The 17,769-nt window shown below is 34.0% G+C and overlaps 1 long non-coding RNA gene and 1 pseudogene across 1 annotated transcript; one reads left to right on the top strand and one right to left on the bottom strand.

Moving 5' to 3' along the window:
* Positions 1-2,786: 2,786 nt before the first annotated feature.
* Positions 2,787-13,718, bottom strand: LOC136220846 (uncharacterized). Its single transcript, XR_010684747.1, has 3 exons — positions 13,538-13,718; positions 8,063-8,103; positions 2,787-2,972 (listed from the first exon to the last, which is right to left on the bottom strand). It is a non-coding gene; the product is annotated as an uncharacterized lncRNA (long non-coding RNA).
* LOC136220229 (ABC transporter G family member 28-like) lies at positions 8,439-11,609 on the top strand (annotated as a pseudogene).
* Positions 13,719-17,769: the final 4,051 nt, after the last annotated feature.

Genomic DNA, 17,769 nt, shown 5'->3' with positions numbered 1-17,769 from the left:
TTACCATATAAAAGAATTATAAAATTAAGTTGAAATCGAATCAACACCCGTCTATTATGCTAAAAACTATTACAATCAATAATTTTCTAATGTCCCCCTAAAGATACTTTATTAGTTTAATATATATTTGATATACATATTCAGTTTTTGCAGTAATAAACTTCAGTTACATATGAAAAATAGAATTCATATCATAAGTATTATTCGTCTTGTTGATAATAATTTTTCATAACAGAAATTTCAGTAATACCAAAATATTCGAGTTCAATTATTCATTAGGCTACAATAACCCAATATATCCAATTAAATCAACTTAAGTTGACGAGCTGTCTTATTTCCATCTTGTAATAACCCATCAAGATATTCAGTCAATATGTTTTTCATTTTTCACTGTATACAATATTAGTCACGCTCTCCAATAGCACCTTTTTTTACTTCATTGATATTGTCTAATAATGATTTATTCTTGAATTCAAGCGCTTTATACCTAAAATCATTTTTTAATAAGTAATGAATTTGAAATACTTTATATATTCAAATAATGCAACACATATAGAAAAATATAACTGTTGTAAATCCATGTTTTGAAGTATTAATCTAAACTCAAATAGGTGAGAAGATATAATGAAGGCATAATATACAAAGCTACAACTTACGAATTTATGTTACAACATACTAAACGAAGAGAACATAGCAAGACTTCACCCGAAGGTATTACACAAATATATGATTCAAATGCATTCAATATTAGTGAACAATGCATATGAAAATGTTGAAAACACAATGTAGAAATCTCAAAAGAGTTTCTTATAACACTTTATTCTTAAAACCTAAAGTGGAGAACTAATAATAGTTATAATAGAAGCTTGGTCATGGTAGGATCTATAATAATTTCCAAACTACATTCATAAACTAACTTGTCTTATTTTCTTGGATCGTAATTCTATTAATAAGCATGGTCAAGAAATATCAATTCAAGAAAAGAATCTAAGTAAAAAATTTCTACGCGAACCTATTTACTTCGCATATGTAAAAAGTGGAAATAACGTCCATAAATGAACTTGAAATAATCTAATGATACATAATTATATATATAAAAAAGTCGACATAAGAGCATCTCCAATACTAACTAGCTATTTAACTCTTTAAATAATATAAAATATTAGTTAACTAAAATTTAACTAGTCAAATTTATATTTTACTTCAACCATGCTAGCTATTTGACTCTCTATTTAATTATTTTCTTATTAAAAGTGAATAAAATTAAAGAAAAAAAAAGAAAAGTAGAAAAGAAAAAGAATGAATAAAAAATATAAATAGCTAGCCAAAGGGACTAGCCAAATTTGACTAATAAGAATGACTAGTTATATATTTTAGAGAGTCATGTTACCTTGTTGGAATGCTTATCTTTAAATGGCTAATGAAATTTGACAATTTAGAGAGTCATATCACCATATTGGAGATGCTCTAAATAAGTAAGTGAGTTGCCTTACAAGTTCTGTTATAATCCAAAAATAATAATAAGAAGAAGAAGACGAAGAAGAATCTTAATTTATAGTAATGTTAAAAAATTACAAAAAAACCTTAAACCTTTAGATAAATAGAAATGAAGAAAAATCTGAGGCATCATCAAAACAGTGTTCTGAAGATAGATTTTTCTGCAATTGGTGATTGTCTATGAGGATACAACGATGCGTAATTCAAACTCTAACCATATGTACATAATTATCATCGAAAGCAAGAAGTAGAACGGATATATGAATAGAAAGCGAAATGTAGGGACGAAAAAGAAAATTGGTAAAGAATTATATGTGTCTCATTTTTTTTATCTATTTCGAAAATAAGAGAGAATATCAAGATATAAACATATAAGGAGGAGAGTGGAAACATTTTGGGCATTAATCCGAAATTAATTTTCAGTAATGAAGTATTAAAGGAAAAAATGCATATTGTTTGTCTAAAAAAACTTGCGCTCTTTTTAGTATGCAAAAGGTCTTTTTTTTTCTTTGGTTCTATATTTTTATTTTGAAATAAAGAACTGAGTTCGTATATGCATTGGATGCTGGTATTGAAATAGATTTTCCTCTTATATTTCTGCTACACTAGTATAGAAATGGCCTATGGCCACGGTCGTTTACCCACATTAGCCACGGTTTTGCGGCCGTGGCCAAAGGAGGCGTGGCAAATGCTTGGCATCTTTAGCCATGGTTGTTCGACCGTGACCAAAGGGGCATTAGAGTCGGTTTTTACATAGAACCGACTCTAATGTCTTATGTTTTGGCTATGGTTGTTATAAAAAACCGTGGTTAAAGGGGGTCTTTAGCCACGGCCTCTCGTAACAACCGACTCCAATATCCTGATCATTAGAGTCGGTTGTAGAAAAACCGTGGCTAATGATAAAAGCATTGGAATCGGTTGTGGAAATAACCGACTCCAATGCTCTAATCATTAGAGTCGGTTGTTTTGTAACCGTGACTAATTTTTTTTTTTTTTTTTTTGAAAAGAACCGTGACTAATTTTAATTATATTAGAGTTGGTTGTTTTGCAACCGTGGCTAATGTTTTGTTTTTATCAATTTTACATCAGCAGGTCCAAATTAGACCTGCTTTATTTTTTTGTATTACTGTAATTAACGGTAAACAAGATTTATGCTCAGTCATTTACCGTAATAAAAATTGATCATGATGTATTACTGAAATTAAATGCAAAATTAATAAAAATGTACACAAATATAGGTAATTAATAATATGCTATATATATAAATTTGATTCAATATTCACATTATTTTCAAGTATTTAACCGGATGTATATTACTGTAAACACAAAAAAAAAAAAAAACTGAGATATACTAGTTCTCTATCATACTACTCTAGACATGCTAATGTCAAAATGGCTATATTTCTTTGTTTCTTTTGATAAATCACCAATCTAACTCAACTTCATATACATTTCCCTGCATGAGCAGTATTTTCCTGTCCATTAATCACACCTTAATTAGTATCCAACATTAGTAGACTATGTTGGAGGAACAAAATATTTGATAATGTAAATACACACTATAAACACTTTAATTGATTAAAGATGTAAAATAATTAATCATTTCTTCTCTCTTAATATAATTCCTCTCACACCTAATACAACTTACAAAGCCTTACTTAGTTATAGGCTATTTTTCGGACCAATTCTTACTTGAAAAGACAATACACCAAACATACATTATTTTGACCATAGACTCCATCACCCATACATTGATTTTTTTATTTTCCATACTTGTGAAAACATGAACCCAATAGATTAATTATTTCTTTGTCCAATTTTTTGACTTCCCATCACACACACATGATTGCATTTATTATTTTGCTTCTTTTGTTTTTTTTTTCTCTTTTTTTTTTCTTTTTTTTTAAATCAAAATTAAGTTTAGTTTATTTTTAACATGCCCCCTTAAACTTAATTTTTCGTGACTCCCAATTGATCTCTCAATTGACTGAACACATCATACTTCAGTGGCTTCGTGAAAATATCTGCAATCTGATCTTGTGTCTTCACGTACTTCAGTGTCACTTCCTTTTGCTCAATACACTCACGAATAAAATGATACCTCGTATCAATGTGTTTACTTCGATCGTGAAACACAGGATTTTTCGCTAATGCCAGTGCAGACTTGTTATCGATAAAAATCTCCGTTGGATCTTTTTGACTCATCTGAAATTCTTTTATCAATTTCCGGAGCCAAATTGCATGACAGACACATGAGGTTGCAGCAACATATTCAGCTTCGTAGGTTGACAATGTCACAATCGCCTGCTTCTTCGAACTCCACGTAAATGCAGTATCACCCAGAAAAAATACAAAACCAGGTGTACTTTTTCGGTCATCCTTGTCACCGGCCCAATCACTATCACAGTATCCAACTAATTTGAAATCGTCAGTTTTTGAATAAAGTAATCCCAAATTAGTTGTACCTTTCACGTAACGGAGAATTCTTTTTGCTGCATTCCAATGTGACACCATTGGGGCTTCCATGTATCGACTTACTAAGCCGACTGCATAGAGAATATCCGGTCTTGTACATGTCAAGTATCTGAGACTTCCGACCAAGCTTCGGAATAATGTCGGGTTGACTCTGTCTCCACCTTCATCTTTTGTCAATTTGATTCCACATTCGACTGGCGTGCTGACGGAATTACAATTTTCCATCTTGAACTTCTTTAAGATCTCCTTTGCAAAACCACTTTGAGAAATAAAAATTCCATCGTCATTCTGCTTCACTTCAATGCCAAGATAATATGACATTAGACCAATGTCAGTCATCTCGAACTCACGAGCCATTGTCTTCTTGAACTCTTCAAACATCTTAGGATTGTTCCCTGTAAAAATGAGATCATCCACATACAAACAAACAAGTAACATATCTCCATTTTTCACCTTTGCATACAGGGCATATTCATGTGGGCATTTGACAAAACCATTTTCTTGAAAATATTTATCAATGCGACTGTTCCAGGCTCGTGGTGCTTGCTTAAGACCATAAAGTGCCTTTTTTAATTTTAGCACTTTATTTTCTTGACCTTTCACAACATACCCAGGTGGTTGCTGGATATAAATTTCCTCTTCCAGATATCCGTTGAGAAATGCGGATTTCACGTCCATTTGATGGATTCTCCACCCGTGTTGAGCAGCTACAGAAATCACCAGTCTGATACTCTCCATTCTGGCAACAGGAGCAAAAACTTCGTTGTAGTCAATACCAGGTCGTTGACTGAACCCTTTCGCCACCAATCTTGCTTTGTGTCGGACAATTTCACCGTTTGCATCTTTCTTTGCTTTGAACACCCATTTTACTCCAATGGGTTTTTGACCGGACGGAAGTGACGTCAACTCCCATGTTTTATTTTTCTCGATCGAATGAATCTCCTCTTCCATGGCTTTTCTCCATTTTTCATCTTTCATTGCTTCTTCTGGATCTGTTGGTTCATCATTAACAAAATGACAATAAAGAGTTAATTCATCATCGAGATTTCTTGTTACATCATAGAGATCTTTAATAAGTATGAATTTTTTTGGCTTTCCGGGCAGATGTTCATCTGAACTATCTCCACCACTCGAGGACGAACTCGAACTGGATGAGCTTGCTGCTGTCGAACTGGTTGCTGGTATTGTGGCTGCGACTGTGGCTGGTTCTTCCTGATCATTGTCTTCATCCATGAAAGGATAAAAACTGTAGTTGTTTTCTTTTTCACCGGTCCAGTCCCAAACTGCTTCTTCATCAATGGTGACATCTCTACTGATTACAATTTTCTGAGTCTGCGGATCGAACATTTTGTACCCTTTGGAATGTTCTGAATAGCCAACAAACAAATATTTCTTGCTTTTATCATCTAGCTTCTTGCGTTCTTCATCCGGTACATGGACATGAGCAACACTGCCAAAAACACGCAAATGAGAAATACTGGGTTTTATTCCACTCCATGCTTCTTGTGGATTTTGATCCCAAACACTAACAGTTGGCGATCTGTTCAACAGGTACACAGCACAATCTACTGCTTCGGCCCATAACTCCTTCGGTAAATTTTTGCTTTTTAACATGCTCCTCACCATGTTGAGCACCGTTCTGTTCTTTCTTTCTACTACACTATTTTGCTGAGGTGATATGGGGACTGAAAGGAAATGACGGATTCCATGCTTTTCACAAAATTGCTTGAAAGAGATGGACATGTATTCACCGCCTCTGTCTGATCTGAGTGGCTTAATAAAATGACCACTTTCTTTCTCCACTTGGACTTTGAATTTTTTAAATGTCTCAAATACTTCTGTTTTTTCCTTCAAAAAATACACCCAAGTTTTTCTACTATAATCATCAATGAAAAGTAGAAAATATTTATTTTTTCCCAGGGACTATGGAGTGATCGGTCCACACACGTCTGTGTGAACTAGCTCAAGTGGCGCCTTTGCTCTTGACATGGACTCCTTTGGAAAACTGGTTCTGAATTATTTTCCAACAAGACATCCTTGACACAGTTGATGAGGCTGGTCAATATGAGGCAATCCGTTTACCATCTGCTTCTGTCCCAACTGCTTCAGTCCTCCAAAATTGAGATGTTTGTACCGTAAATGCCAAAGCCAGGGGGGACTTTGCACACAAGCTTTCAAACATTTGGCCACGTCCGTCTGAATGTTAATTGTGAACATTCTGTTTTTCGCCATAGGTACTCGTGCAATCAGCTACTTTTTCTCATTCAACAGGAGTAGTTTCCGGTCCACCATGTGAACTTCATAATTTTTCTCCAGTAATTGTCCCAAACTCAAAATATTGCTTTTCATGTTGGGAACATAATAAACATTTTCAATAAACTGGTGAGCGCCATTTTTGAGTCGAATAAGAATGGTTCCTTTCCATGTAATAGGAACCTTAGAGGAATCTCCAAATACAACATTACCATGAACGGATTCATAGAGCTCCACGAACATCTTCTTGTCACCACACATATGGTTACTTGCCGCATTGTCAAGATACCATAAATTATTTTCGCGATTTTCTTCACCTTCGTAGGTAAGTAACACTGTGTGAGTTACTTCCTCATCTTGAATATTATTGGCAGTCTCCTCTATCTCTTTAGGCGGACTCCAACATTCCACCGCGTAGTGACCGTACTTAGAGCAATTATAACATTGAATGTTGGACTTGTCGCGTCCTTCATTCGGCCTCCAGTTTCCTCTTCCTTGACCGCGTCCTCGGCCTCTTCCTTTGCCTCTGGTGAATTGAGTGCTTCTGTCATTGTTGTTGTTGCCGTTTTCATTTCTGCCTTGATTTCTGCCACGTCCTCATCCTCTACCATTTCCTCATCGACCTCTTCCGCGTCCTCTACCGGACTGACTACTTTCGCCATTTTTAAACACAGCCTTTGTTGCTAAGACTTGTTCTGCGGAATCTTCTATTCGTTTCTCAAACCGCTCCTCTCGTGCTTGTAGTGACCCTACAACTTCATCAACGGACATTTCGCTGATGTCCCTGGACTCCTCCATAGCCACCACTACGTAATCAAATTTTGGTAGTAGTGATCGCAGAATTTTTTCAACAATTCTGGACTCTTCAATTTTTTCTCCATACTGCCTCATCTGATTTACGACAGATTTTACTCGGGATGAGTAATCACTAATGGCTTCCGTCACTTTCATCCTCATCATCTCAAATTCTCCTCTCAGCATCTGCAAACGAACTTTTTTAACTTTCTCCTCCCCTTGAAGAGAAACTCGTAGGATTTCCCACGCTTGTTTGGCGGTCGTAGCTTCGGCTACTTTCTCGAACATTAATTCATCCAAACCTTGATGGATGAGAGTAAGCGTCTTTTGATCGCTTTTGCGATTTTTCTGCAGAGTATCTTTTTCTGCCTGTGTCAACGCTGCCTCGTTACTTGGGACTACGTAGCCTTTTTCGACTATATCCCAGACATCTTGACATCCGAGTAACGCCTTCATTCGAATACACCAACTTGAATAATTGGTTTTGGTGAGCTGAGGGTATTGATAAGGAAGTTTGAGACCGTCTGACATTTTTGTAGGGTTTGTTTTGCGGAAGACCGACTCTCGTAACGTGGCTCTGATACCACTTTGTTGGAGGAACAAAATATTTGATAATGTAAATACACACTATAAACACTTTAATTGATTAAAGATGCAAAATAATTAATCATTTCTTCTCTCTTAATACAATTCCTCTCACACCTAATACAACTTACAAAGCCTTACTTATTTATAGGCTATTTTTCGGACCAATTCTTACTTGAAAAGACAATACACCAAACATACATTATTTTGACCATAGACTCCATCACCCATACATTGATTTTTTTATTTTCCATACTTGTGAAAACATGAACCCAATAGATTAATTATTTCTTTATCCAATTTTTTGACTTCCCATCACACACACATGATTTCATTTATTATTTTGCTTCTTTTTTTTTCTCTTTTTTTTCTTTTTTTTTTAAATCAAAATTAAGTTTAGTTTATTTTTAACAGACTAGACTTCCATGCTTAATTTTGGAATCTGAATAGTGAATACCTTCTCTTGATCCTAACACGCTTTTCAGTTTTCTCCATAACCTGACCCAAAACAAAAATTGAAGTATAATCAGCATTCCAAATGCTAATTGATAGACGGAAGAAAACAACAAAGACTATACAAAAATTGGTAGGTTAACCTTTTATTTCGGTTTTTAACCATTAATAAATATGCAAACTGATGAATAAATAAGCAAAGAACCATCTATAGGAAACCCACCAAATTTATCATTACTCTTAAGGACATCACTGAAATCACCTAGAACAATCAACAAACCCCTAACATTCATGCCAACTAAATCATTATGTTCCTCAACAGAATTGAAAGAATAAACATCCGACTAAGTAAACTTAAGAGAACTAATAGACACAGAGCAATGTATATGGAGGAGTCTCTTTCAGCACCGATAAGAAAGCACACCCAAATTCTACATATAGGCAAACAATTATTAACTATAACCTTCCAAGAACTAAGACCAAGGCAATTTGGCAACAACATATTTTTCCTAGTCTGCAGTAAATGATATGAACCATTATAAAAAATTATCAGTTCCAATGGATGCTGACCATAAAAGATAACGAAATAAAAGTCAATTTATTACCATAGTTCATAAAGGTTGAGTTGTACCAACAAAAATCAAAATAAGACAAGAAATATCATATAAAATTCAAGCCCACAAAAGCTGAGTGATCATATAATAAAACCCATGACAACTTTATTAATTAATTAGTGCCACTAATTTGATTTTCCATATTTTTATATATAAGTATCTTTCAATCACCGATTGGTGAGTGAGAGGGAGAAGCCGACTATATGAAGAACTAGGGAGAAGGCAGTGCAAAGTGTGAGAGAAACAACACAAGCTTGTGAGAAATGGAAATCTGCAAAAGACATTGCTAAGAAGCATGCAGTTGGACTCCAAAGTCAATTGTCAAGAACATTTTCTCCAACGGTATCTTCCAAAGTCAATTGTCAAGAACATTTTCTCCAACGGTATCTAAGAGAGATGCTAAAACAAGTGGTCAACTTAAGGTAGGAGGAGGAGGCCCCTCTGTACCAATAGGGACTTCATCTAAAACAAAAGGAAAGAAGGAAAAATCTAATAACCTCACAGAAATGATGCATGAAATTGAGAATAATCCAGATAGTCATGAAGGCTTCAATCTAGAAATTGGAGATAAAAATATAAAAAAAACATGCACCAAGGGGCAAGGATTTGCACACTCAGAGCCAAATGTTCAGATATGCATACGGACAGATCGAGAAGGAAAAAGCTTTGCAAGAGCGGAATAAGAACTTGACTTTCTCAGGGGTAATTTCAGTGGCTAGTGATATTGAAATCTTGAAGAGACCTACAATGGAGATTGCCTTTAAAGACCTAACTCTTACTTTGAAACATAAAAACAAACATCTTCTAAGATGCGTGACTAGGAAATTATCGCCTGGGCAAGTTTCTGATGTTATAGGTCCTTCTGGGGCTGGAAAAACGACCTTCCTTTCTGCTTTGACAGGTAAATCACCAGGTTGCCACGTTACAGGTCTGGTTCTTGTTAATGGTAAGCCAGAACCAATCCAAGCATATAAAAAGATTATTGGTTTTGTGCCTCAAGATGATATTGTGCACGGAAACTTGTCCGTGGAGGAGAATCTCTGGTTCAGTTCAAGATGCAGGTATGCAATACTAAATTCTATGATGCAGTAAAAGATAGATATTAGCAACTTCCAATTTTTACTAACCGGATTTTCATTATTGTAGACTCTCTGCTGATCTGCCAAAAGCCGAAAAGGTTCTAGTTGTTGAAAGAGTGATAGAATCCTTAGGATTGCAAGCAATAAGGGACTCTTTAGTAGGGACAGTGGAAAAGAGAGGAATTTCTGGAGGTCAAAGGAAACGAGTAAACGTTGGGCTTGAAATGGTTATGGAACCTTCACTTCTTATATTAGACGAACCTACGTCTGGTTTGGACAGCTCATCATCCCTTTTACTACTTCGGGCTTTTCGACGTGAAGCTCTAGAAGGAGTTAACATTTGTATGGTTGTACACCAGCCTAGGTAATGATTGTTCATAATGGCTTTGTACTAAATGTACATAATCTACATGAAAACGAAAAAATGAATACTAATTCATAATATCTGTTTCAGCTACACATTGTTCAAGATGTTTGATTATTTGATACTTCTAGCCAAGGGGGGTGTAACTGTATATCATGGATCAGCAAAGAAAGTGGAGGAGTATTTTGCAGGCCTAGGGATAACTGTACCAGAGCGGTCGAATCCACCGGATTACTTCAGGACATTTTAGAAGGAATAGTAAAACCAAGCACAGGGGTGAACTACAAACAGCTTCCAATTAGATGGATGCTTCATAATAGCTACCCTGTTCCTATGGATATGCTTCAAAGTGCTGAGGGATTAGGAGCATCAACAAGTGATTCGCCTGCTACCCAGAGTGAACCTGGATCAGAATCTCAATCTTTTGCTGGAGAGTTTTGGCAGGATATGAAGACTCATGTTAAAGTCAAGAAAGACATGTTTATGTTCATTCACTTATTGATAGTAAGCAATGTAAATTGCTTTTTTTTTTTGTTATGTATCTACCAGCTCCATCCGCTGATTGGTGATGTATTTAGACATGTTTATTCTCATTCTTAAAACGAAATTTCAACACATAGCCAGAAAAGCTACTTATGGTGCAGACTTTTGATTCAAATGGTTTGTTGAGAGCTAAAACACTAGTGGTAAAATTTAATTAATTTTAAAATTTTCCTTATTCAACATAACCACCAATGTACATAAAATTAATTAAATTTTACCTCTAGTGTTTTACTAATTGATGAAACTAGGTAGTATATAGTATAGTTTTACAGTTGCAAATGCTATCAACAGGCACAGAAGAAGAAGACCCGAAATCTAATAACGAATACGAGTCATTAGAATCAAAAGGACGACACTCTACATATTCAGAAGTTGTGAGTATGACTAACAACTTCAAGAGGGTTCTCAGAAAGGGCGGATTCGGGACGGTTTACCATGGATACTTAGATGATACTGAAGTAGCTGTGAAGATGCTATCTCCATCATCAGCACAAGGTTATAAGCAATTTCAGCAGAGGTAGTTTACCATAACTAATTCATATAATTATTCATATTGATTGTTCAGAAGAGTTAATGTAATTTTCTGATAATATATACATGTATAGGTGAGTCTTTTTCTAAGAGTTCATCATAGGAACTTGACAAGCCTTGTTGGGTTCTTTGAAGAAGGTACTAACATGGGTTTAATCTATGAATACATAGCTAATAATGGAGATATTGAAAATCTTATGTCAGGTCAGTTCCCATTCAAATTTTAACCATATAATTGATGAAACTAGGTAGTATATAGTATAGTTTTACAGTTTTTCCATTAATACAGGTTCGAATAGAAATGAATTCGGGTGGGCGAAGAGACTTCAAGTAGTCGTCGAAGCAACACAAGGTAAAATTTTGGAAAAGTGCAGATATATTGAATGGCATCGAGATAACGAGGATTGTAAATTCGCCTAGTTTAGAAAGAAGATTGAAGAGTAGTCAAGAAGCTCAGACACCGATTGAAACAAGAAATTAAAGAAAGTAATAAAAGAGAGAAGTATGCAATTATAAATTCGCCTAACACGCACATGAAAGTCTTCAATCGGTCTTATAGAAAGAAGAACGAACATGAACACGGACAGAACCAGAAGACCGAAAACCAACAAAGTCCAGAAGAACCAACACCAACAGGGACGGATCCAAGATTTTGGATTAGTGGGGCAGACTATATACGTACAGTAATAGATTTACGAAAAAAAAAAATGAATATTAGAAATTCTAAGCATTATGCCCATATCTATACTATAAATTCTCTTATCTACTAAATTTATCATTCCCTTCAGAATTAAATTATCTTTGCCATTAATTTCCCTTTGGCATCTCTTTTTAATATTCTTTACTACTTCTGTTTATACTAAGACTCGTGTGTTTCTTTTGTATTTCAAAATAAAAAATAACAAGAAGGTAATTGAAAAAAACCAGACACATATTAGGAAATGTAAAATATATCACTATAGAAATTGAATTACTCTAACATACAATAACAGTTCTCTTCATCCCTCTTGAATCTCTTTTGCATTACCTTTCAATGAAAAACGGTATTGTGTATCTAAATTCATCATTGCTCATCATATCTTTAGGCTATATAAATTACATCTATCCTTCACTACCATCCATTTAAAAGTATCAAACAACCTAAAAATAGAAAATGATTAATAGCAAAATGAATTTAATTTAATCATCTGATACATAAGCAGGTAGAGGACAAGAAAGAGGGGTTTCATCATTATGAATATAATTAGCAGGTCTAGGGTAAAAAAGAGGTTTTTCCATCATATTAAAATTTAATCATCTAATTACAAAGATTGAGTTCTCCACAATAATCAAACCAAAGGAACCCTAACCAATTAGACCAAGAATAGAAAAATAATAGCACAAATATGGACGAACAGAAATAAATGAGTGGAGAGAGAGAGACTAGCAAACAAGTGGTGGCTGGTGACCGGCATCGGACGGACGGAAGGACTACAGAGTGATGACTTGTTTTAAGGATTTCCGATTTAACAGATTTTAAACTTCAGAATATTTGAGGAGACTGGGTTCGAAAATTTCAGAGATTTCAAAACAATGTCCTCCACCACCTAGCCTTTATTTGGGAGTTTGGAGGTTAACGGAGGTGAGAGTTAAAAGAGGTAATGGAAAGGGAAGTGATGGAATGGAAAATTAAAAATTAAAGTTGTTTGGGAGTTTATAGGATATAAATGGGGTTAAATATTTAACCTTGTTTGGAAGTTTAAATAAGGAGGGGATGAAAGGTTAAATTTACTCGCAGAGATAAGAAATTTTAAAAAAGTTTACGTTACTCCCATTAACCCCCCAATTTGGAAGTTAGAGTTTGGAGGTTAGAGGGAGTAAACATTTAACCCTATTAACCTCCATTTACTCTCAAAAATTAACTCCCAAACAAAGCTAACTTAATACTTAACCTTCCATTACTCCCATTTACTCTCATTAACCTCCTCCCAAACAATGGCTTAAACGAAAGTTGTCGTTTTATATAAGGAAAAAGAAAATAATAAATAAAAACAACATCTTCTTCAACCTTTAGATTTGGGACAAACCAGTATCAATTTTAGGGTTACCCTCGGCCATGAAGAAGAGGCAAACCTCCAAAACTCTAACAATTACTACCTAGGATCAAAAAAAATTCCAGAATTCAGTGGGGACAAATGTCCCTGAACACCAACAAAGGAACCCAGAAGATCGAACACCAATAAACTCATATAAACCCATAAGAAAGGACACAAAAAAACAAAATCACAAAGAAACCCAGAAGATAGAATACGAAATTCATATAATAATGAAGCTCAGAATATAATAACAATTCAAACCCATTTACTAACCTCTTCTCTGATGCTTCTGCCGCAAACACGAACGAAACAGGAGAAAGCTAGGTTGAGGCTGCAAACACGAACGAAACAACGAAATAGGAGAAAGCTAGGTTGAGGCCGCAAACACGAACGAAACAGGAGAAAGCTAGCTAGGTTGAGCAAAGGAGGAGAGAAAGAGAAGGAGAAGCACCATATGTCGTGCTTAACCGACTCTAAATAAGGAATTATAAGGAATTGGCGTCGGTTTTCAATTGAACCGACGCAATTAATCCAAAAATTAGCACCAAATTAGTCCAGTAATTGGCGTTGGTTCAAGGTAAACCGAAGCCAATTACTGACTAATTAGCTTCGGTTTAATGTAAACCGAGGCTGATAATTGGGTCATTGGCTTCGGTTCAATAAGAACCGAAGCCAATGACCGCCCAAAAAGCCAATCAATTTTAAAAATCACATTTAAAGTTGGTTTTTTTTTAAAACGACCCCAATAACATATTTATTTGAGTCGGTTTTTTAAATAACCGAATCTAATTACCTGTAGCCACGGTTTTTCAAATAAGGCGTGTCCGTAGGCTATTTCTGTACTAGTGCTACTCCGCTCATTTCATAAAATATTCTATCGGGTTTAACGAGCACGTCCACAAATTTGATCAATTATTCTTTGTGCTTTGTGAGTGGACATACATATATATTGTTCTAAAGTATATACTTTTGTGTACATGTCTATCTTTCTCTCTTTTTTTTTAATGGGGTGAGAGTTGAAGGAGCTAATGGAAGGAGAAACATAATGTTGCAAATGAATGTTAAAATTTAACCTTGTTTGGAAGTTGATAGGATGTAAATGATAGTTAAAAAGCTAGTTTATATTAAAAAGTCTCCATTACTTCCATCCATCCCTATTTTTGGAGGTTAAGATATAGAGTTAATGAAAGTAAAATATTTATTCTCATTAACCTTCATTTTCTCTCAACAAAAAGCTCATAAACAAGGTCAATTTAAAACTTTACATTCCATTATTTCACATCTTTTTAATGAATGATAAATATTTCTATTTGATTTGTTCTTTTAACGACGGGATTTATTATGATTTGTTGCATCTCCCCATAAATTTAGAATAAGTGCAAATTCTCCCAATTTATGATGCACCGTACGATAAGTTCATGAATTAATTTGAATTAATGAGAATTAAATCTTAATTGTAAAATTAATATTTATTAATTAGAGTTATTAAGGTCAATAGTGTCTGAAATTGAACAGATTCAAATAATAGCAATTTTAATTTTAATTCACATAAAGTGGAAACAACTTCTATAAGTAAACTTTGAATGATCATAATAACATCTAATTGTATAACAAAAAAATCGACCTAATTAACTAAGTATTAATTTTTTTTAATAATCTATATATATATATATATTGTAATTTTATATCAGATGCAATTAATTAAGTTTGCAGTTGTCAATCTCTTTTTTCGACAATTTTTTTACCATCAAAACTCCACAATTCTTGTGCTTGCTTCCCCTCACAACTTAATAAGCCAATCAACAACATAGAATTTAATTGGCTGCTGTAACTTTTACATAACAAAATGAAGGTACATTAGTCATTTTTAAACAATTACCAAGAAGCGTAGTAATTCAATTTCAAGTCTTATTTTCATCGTTAATCGTTCAACTTTCAGTATTCTATTTGAAATTACACATTTTCTTAATGAAGCTTGATATTGCAGGGCCTGAACAAATATTAGATTTAAAATTATGAGTTACTAGTGAAAAAATGACTATTTGCGTCAACCTATTTGCATTAGCTCTTTTAGAGGGACAATGCAAATGCTTCAACCATTTGCGTCGGTCAAGGGCCGAGAGCTTTTGCATCGCTAAAAAACCGACACAAATGGCCTAAATGGCCGATGCAAATGGTCTTTTTTCCACTAGTGAGTTTAATTTATTAGAACATATAGAAATGAATTGATTGTTGATATATGATTATTTGAGTGATGAATTAATTGAATTATACAGCAAAGGATAGCGATAAAAATCATGGCAAACTGCGAGAAATGTCGGAGAAAGGTGTTGCACATAGCATCAGCGGCAGAAGGAGTGGCGTCGGTGGCATTAGAAGAGAAAGATAACTTGGTGATAATTGGAGAAAGAGTGGACACAACACGTTTAATAAATAAATTGAGAAAGAAAATGGACTCATATGTAGAGTTAATCAAAATAGAAGAGGTGAAGCAGCCACTGCAGAAAAAGCCGATCAACCAAAGCCTGATCATGTTCTTGTTCATGTTCCTTATTGTGAAAGTCCTTGTGAAGGTCTTGTCATTTTGAATTCGTTGGTTCGGCTTGTCATCTTCCAAATTCATCTTATTGCACTACCATGTGATTCATGCCAACATGCAGGGCTGAAGCATGATAAAGTTACAAAAGGTCAAAATTTTAATAATTTTTTTTTATCAATTTTGTTCTTTTTTTCTTTCTATAGCGGAGATAGTCGCACCTAATGACAAATCATGGCCATATTATTTAACGCTTGTGGTAAGAAAGGGTTTCGCATATAATATAATGATCAAAGTATTTTGTATTATTCATAATGTATGAAAATATAGATTGTTATTCTTTCAAGTCGCGAAAATCATTTATGCTAAGACTACAAGAGATCTCTTTAACTCAATATACAACATTAAACAATTTTTGAGATATTCATCATCTATTCTGTTCGGAAGTTTATTTTTCACTATAAGTATAGCCAGGGCCATTCCTACCCTTTTAGACGCCTGGGGCGAAATGATAAAATTGGGTCCCTTTATATATACATTATAATTTTTTTTACTATAAGTTGGAGGCTAGATGAAAAGGAGGTTGTTGGACATCTCAACTAGGTTGGCACCCCCTAATGAACCTCCCAAAACATCGCCCGATCTTTATTACAAAGCAAAGATTAAGAACAAAAATTTAAGATGATACCTAACAACCTCTTAGTTGGGCTCTTAAGTTAAAATTTGAGGAGAGAAAGTTAGACAAACTCCAACAGCCTTTTAGTGACTTCTCAAATCACTAAGAGCATCCTCATCCTCATCTTCTTCATTATTGAGGAGCCTCTCTCCACTCCTAGACTCATCCTTATTTTATTTTTTATTAATTATTTATTATTGAGTACTCTCTTTCCTCTCACTATTGGTAAATACAACAATACTTAAATTTTTTTAGGGTTAATACACATATATGTCATTGTATTTGTCTGTTTGATCACATATGTTCATATATTAAATAAACAGTCGAATATGCCCTCGTAATTGTTAACGACGGATAAATATACCCTTCTTTGAATGGTAAGCTTATCTGGCATCATTCTGTTACTCTAGTTATCACACCATTAAGGGTATATTTGTTTGTTGTTAACAATTACGATAGCATATTTGGCAGTCTATTTGATATAGGTGGGGTGGCAGGTGAGGTGGAGTTGATATAGGGACATTTTTTGTGTCATTTGAAAAATATGAGGATATAGTTGATTGTTTATTTAATTTAGGCACATATGTGACAAAATAGACAAATACAATGACATATATATGTATTAACCCGAATTTTTATGATAAAATAATAAATAAGTAGTGAATATGAGGACTATTGTTAGAGATGATGTGTATTAGTCACTCCTCAAATTACTAAGAGACAATTGTTTATATTATTTTTAGAGAGAGAACTAATAATCTATTGAAGATGCTCTAAGAATGCAACTCCAAAAAGAGCTAACAAAACCGAAATTGCTCTACACCACTAAAGTCATACATTCTTAAATTTTAAACTCTTAAAGCAACTCTATATATTATCTGATAAAAAGAATTATATATCACATGGGTTAAGTGTTTAAAATCATAGAAGTAAGCAAACTTAAGTGATAAGAAATTAAGCAAATTTAAGAAATTTAGAAATGAAGTGATAAGAAATTAACCGAACTAAAGAAAATAATATCACTTAAGCAAAAAGATAAGTTGTCAAAATGATACTAAATGTATTTTCCTAGAAATAACTATGTATGGTTATATAAAAAAGATTAGTAATATACAGTTATGCACAACTTTTTTTTTTGTTAATATATATATATATAGTTGAATTCTCCACGCTTTTTCTCAAACTTATATGTCATCTTTTTGATGAGGTGTGATGCTACATAATTTTTATAATCTCTAGGAAGTTTGTTAAGTTTCCATGTCGTCTGTTTTTGATGAGGTGACATGCTACATT

The sequence above is a fragment of the Euphorbia lathyris genome, chromosome 2 (assembly GCF_963576675.1).
Source record: "Euphorbia lathyris chromosome 2, ddEupLath1.1, whole genome shotgun sequence".
Taxonomy (NCBI): domain Eukaryota; kingdom Viridiplantae; phylum Streptophyta; class Magnoliopsida; order Malpighiales; family Euphorbiaceae; genus Euphorbia; species Euphorbia lathyris.
This window is presented reverse-complemented; position numbering and strand designations above follow the sequence as displayed.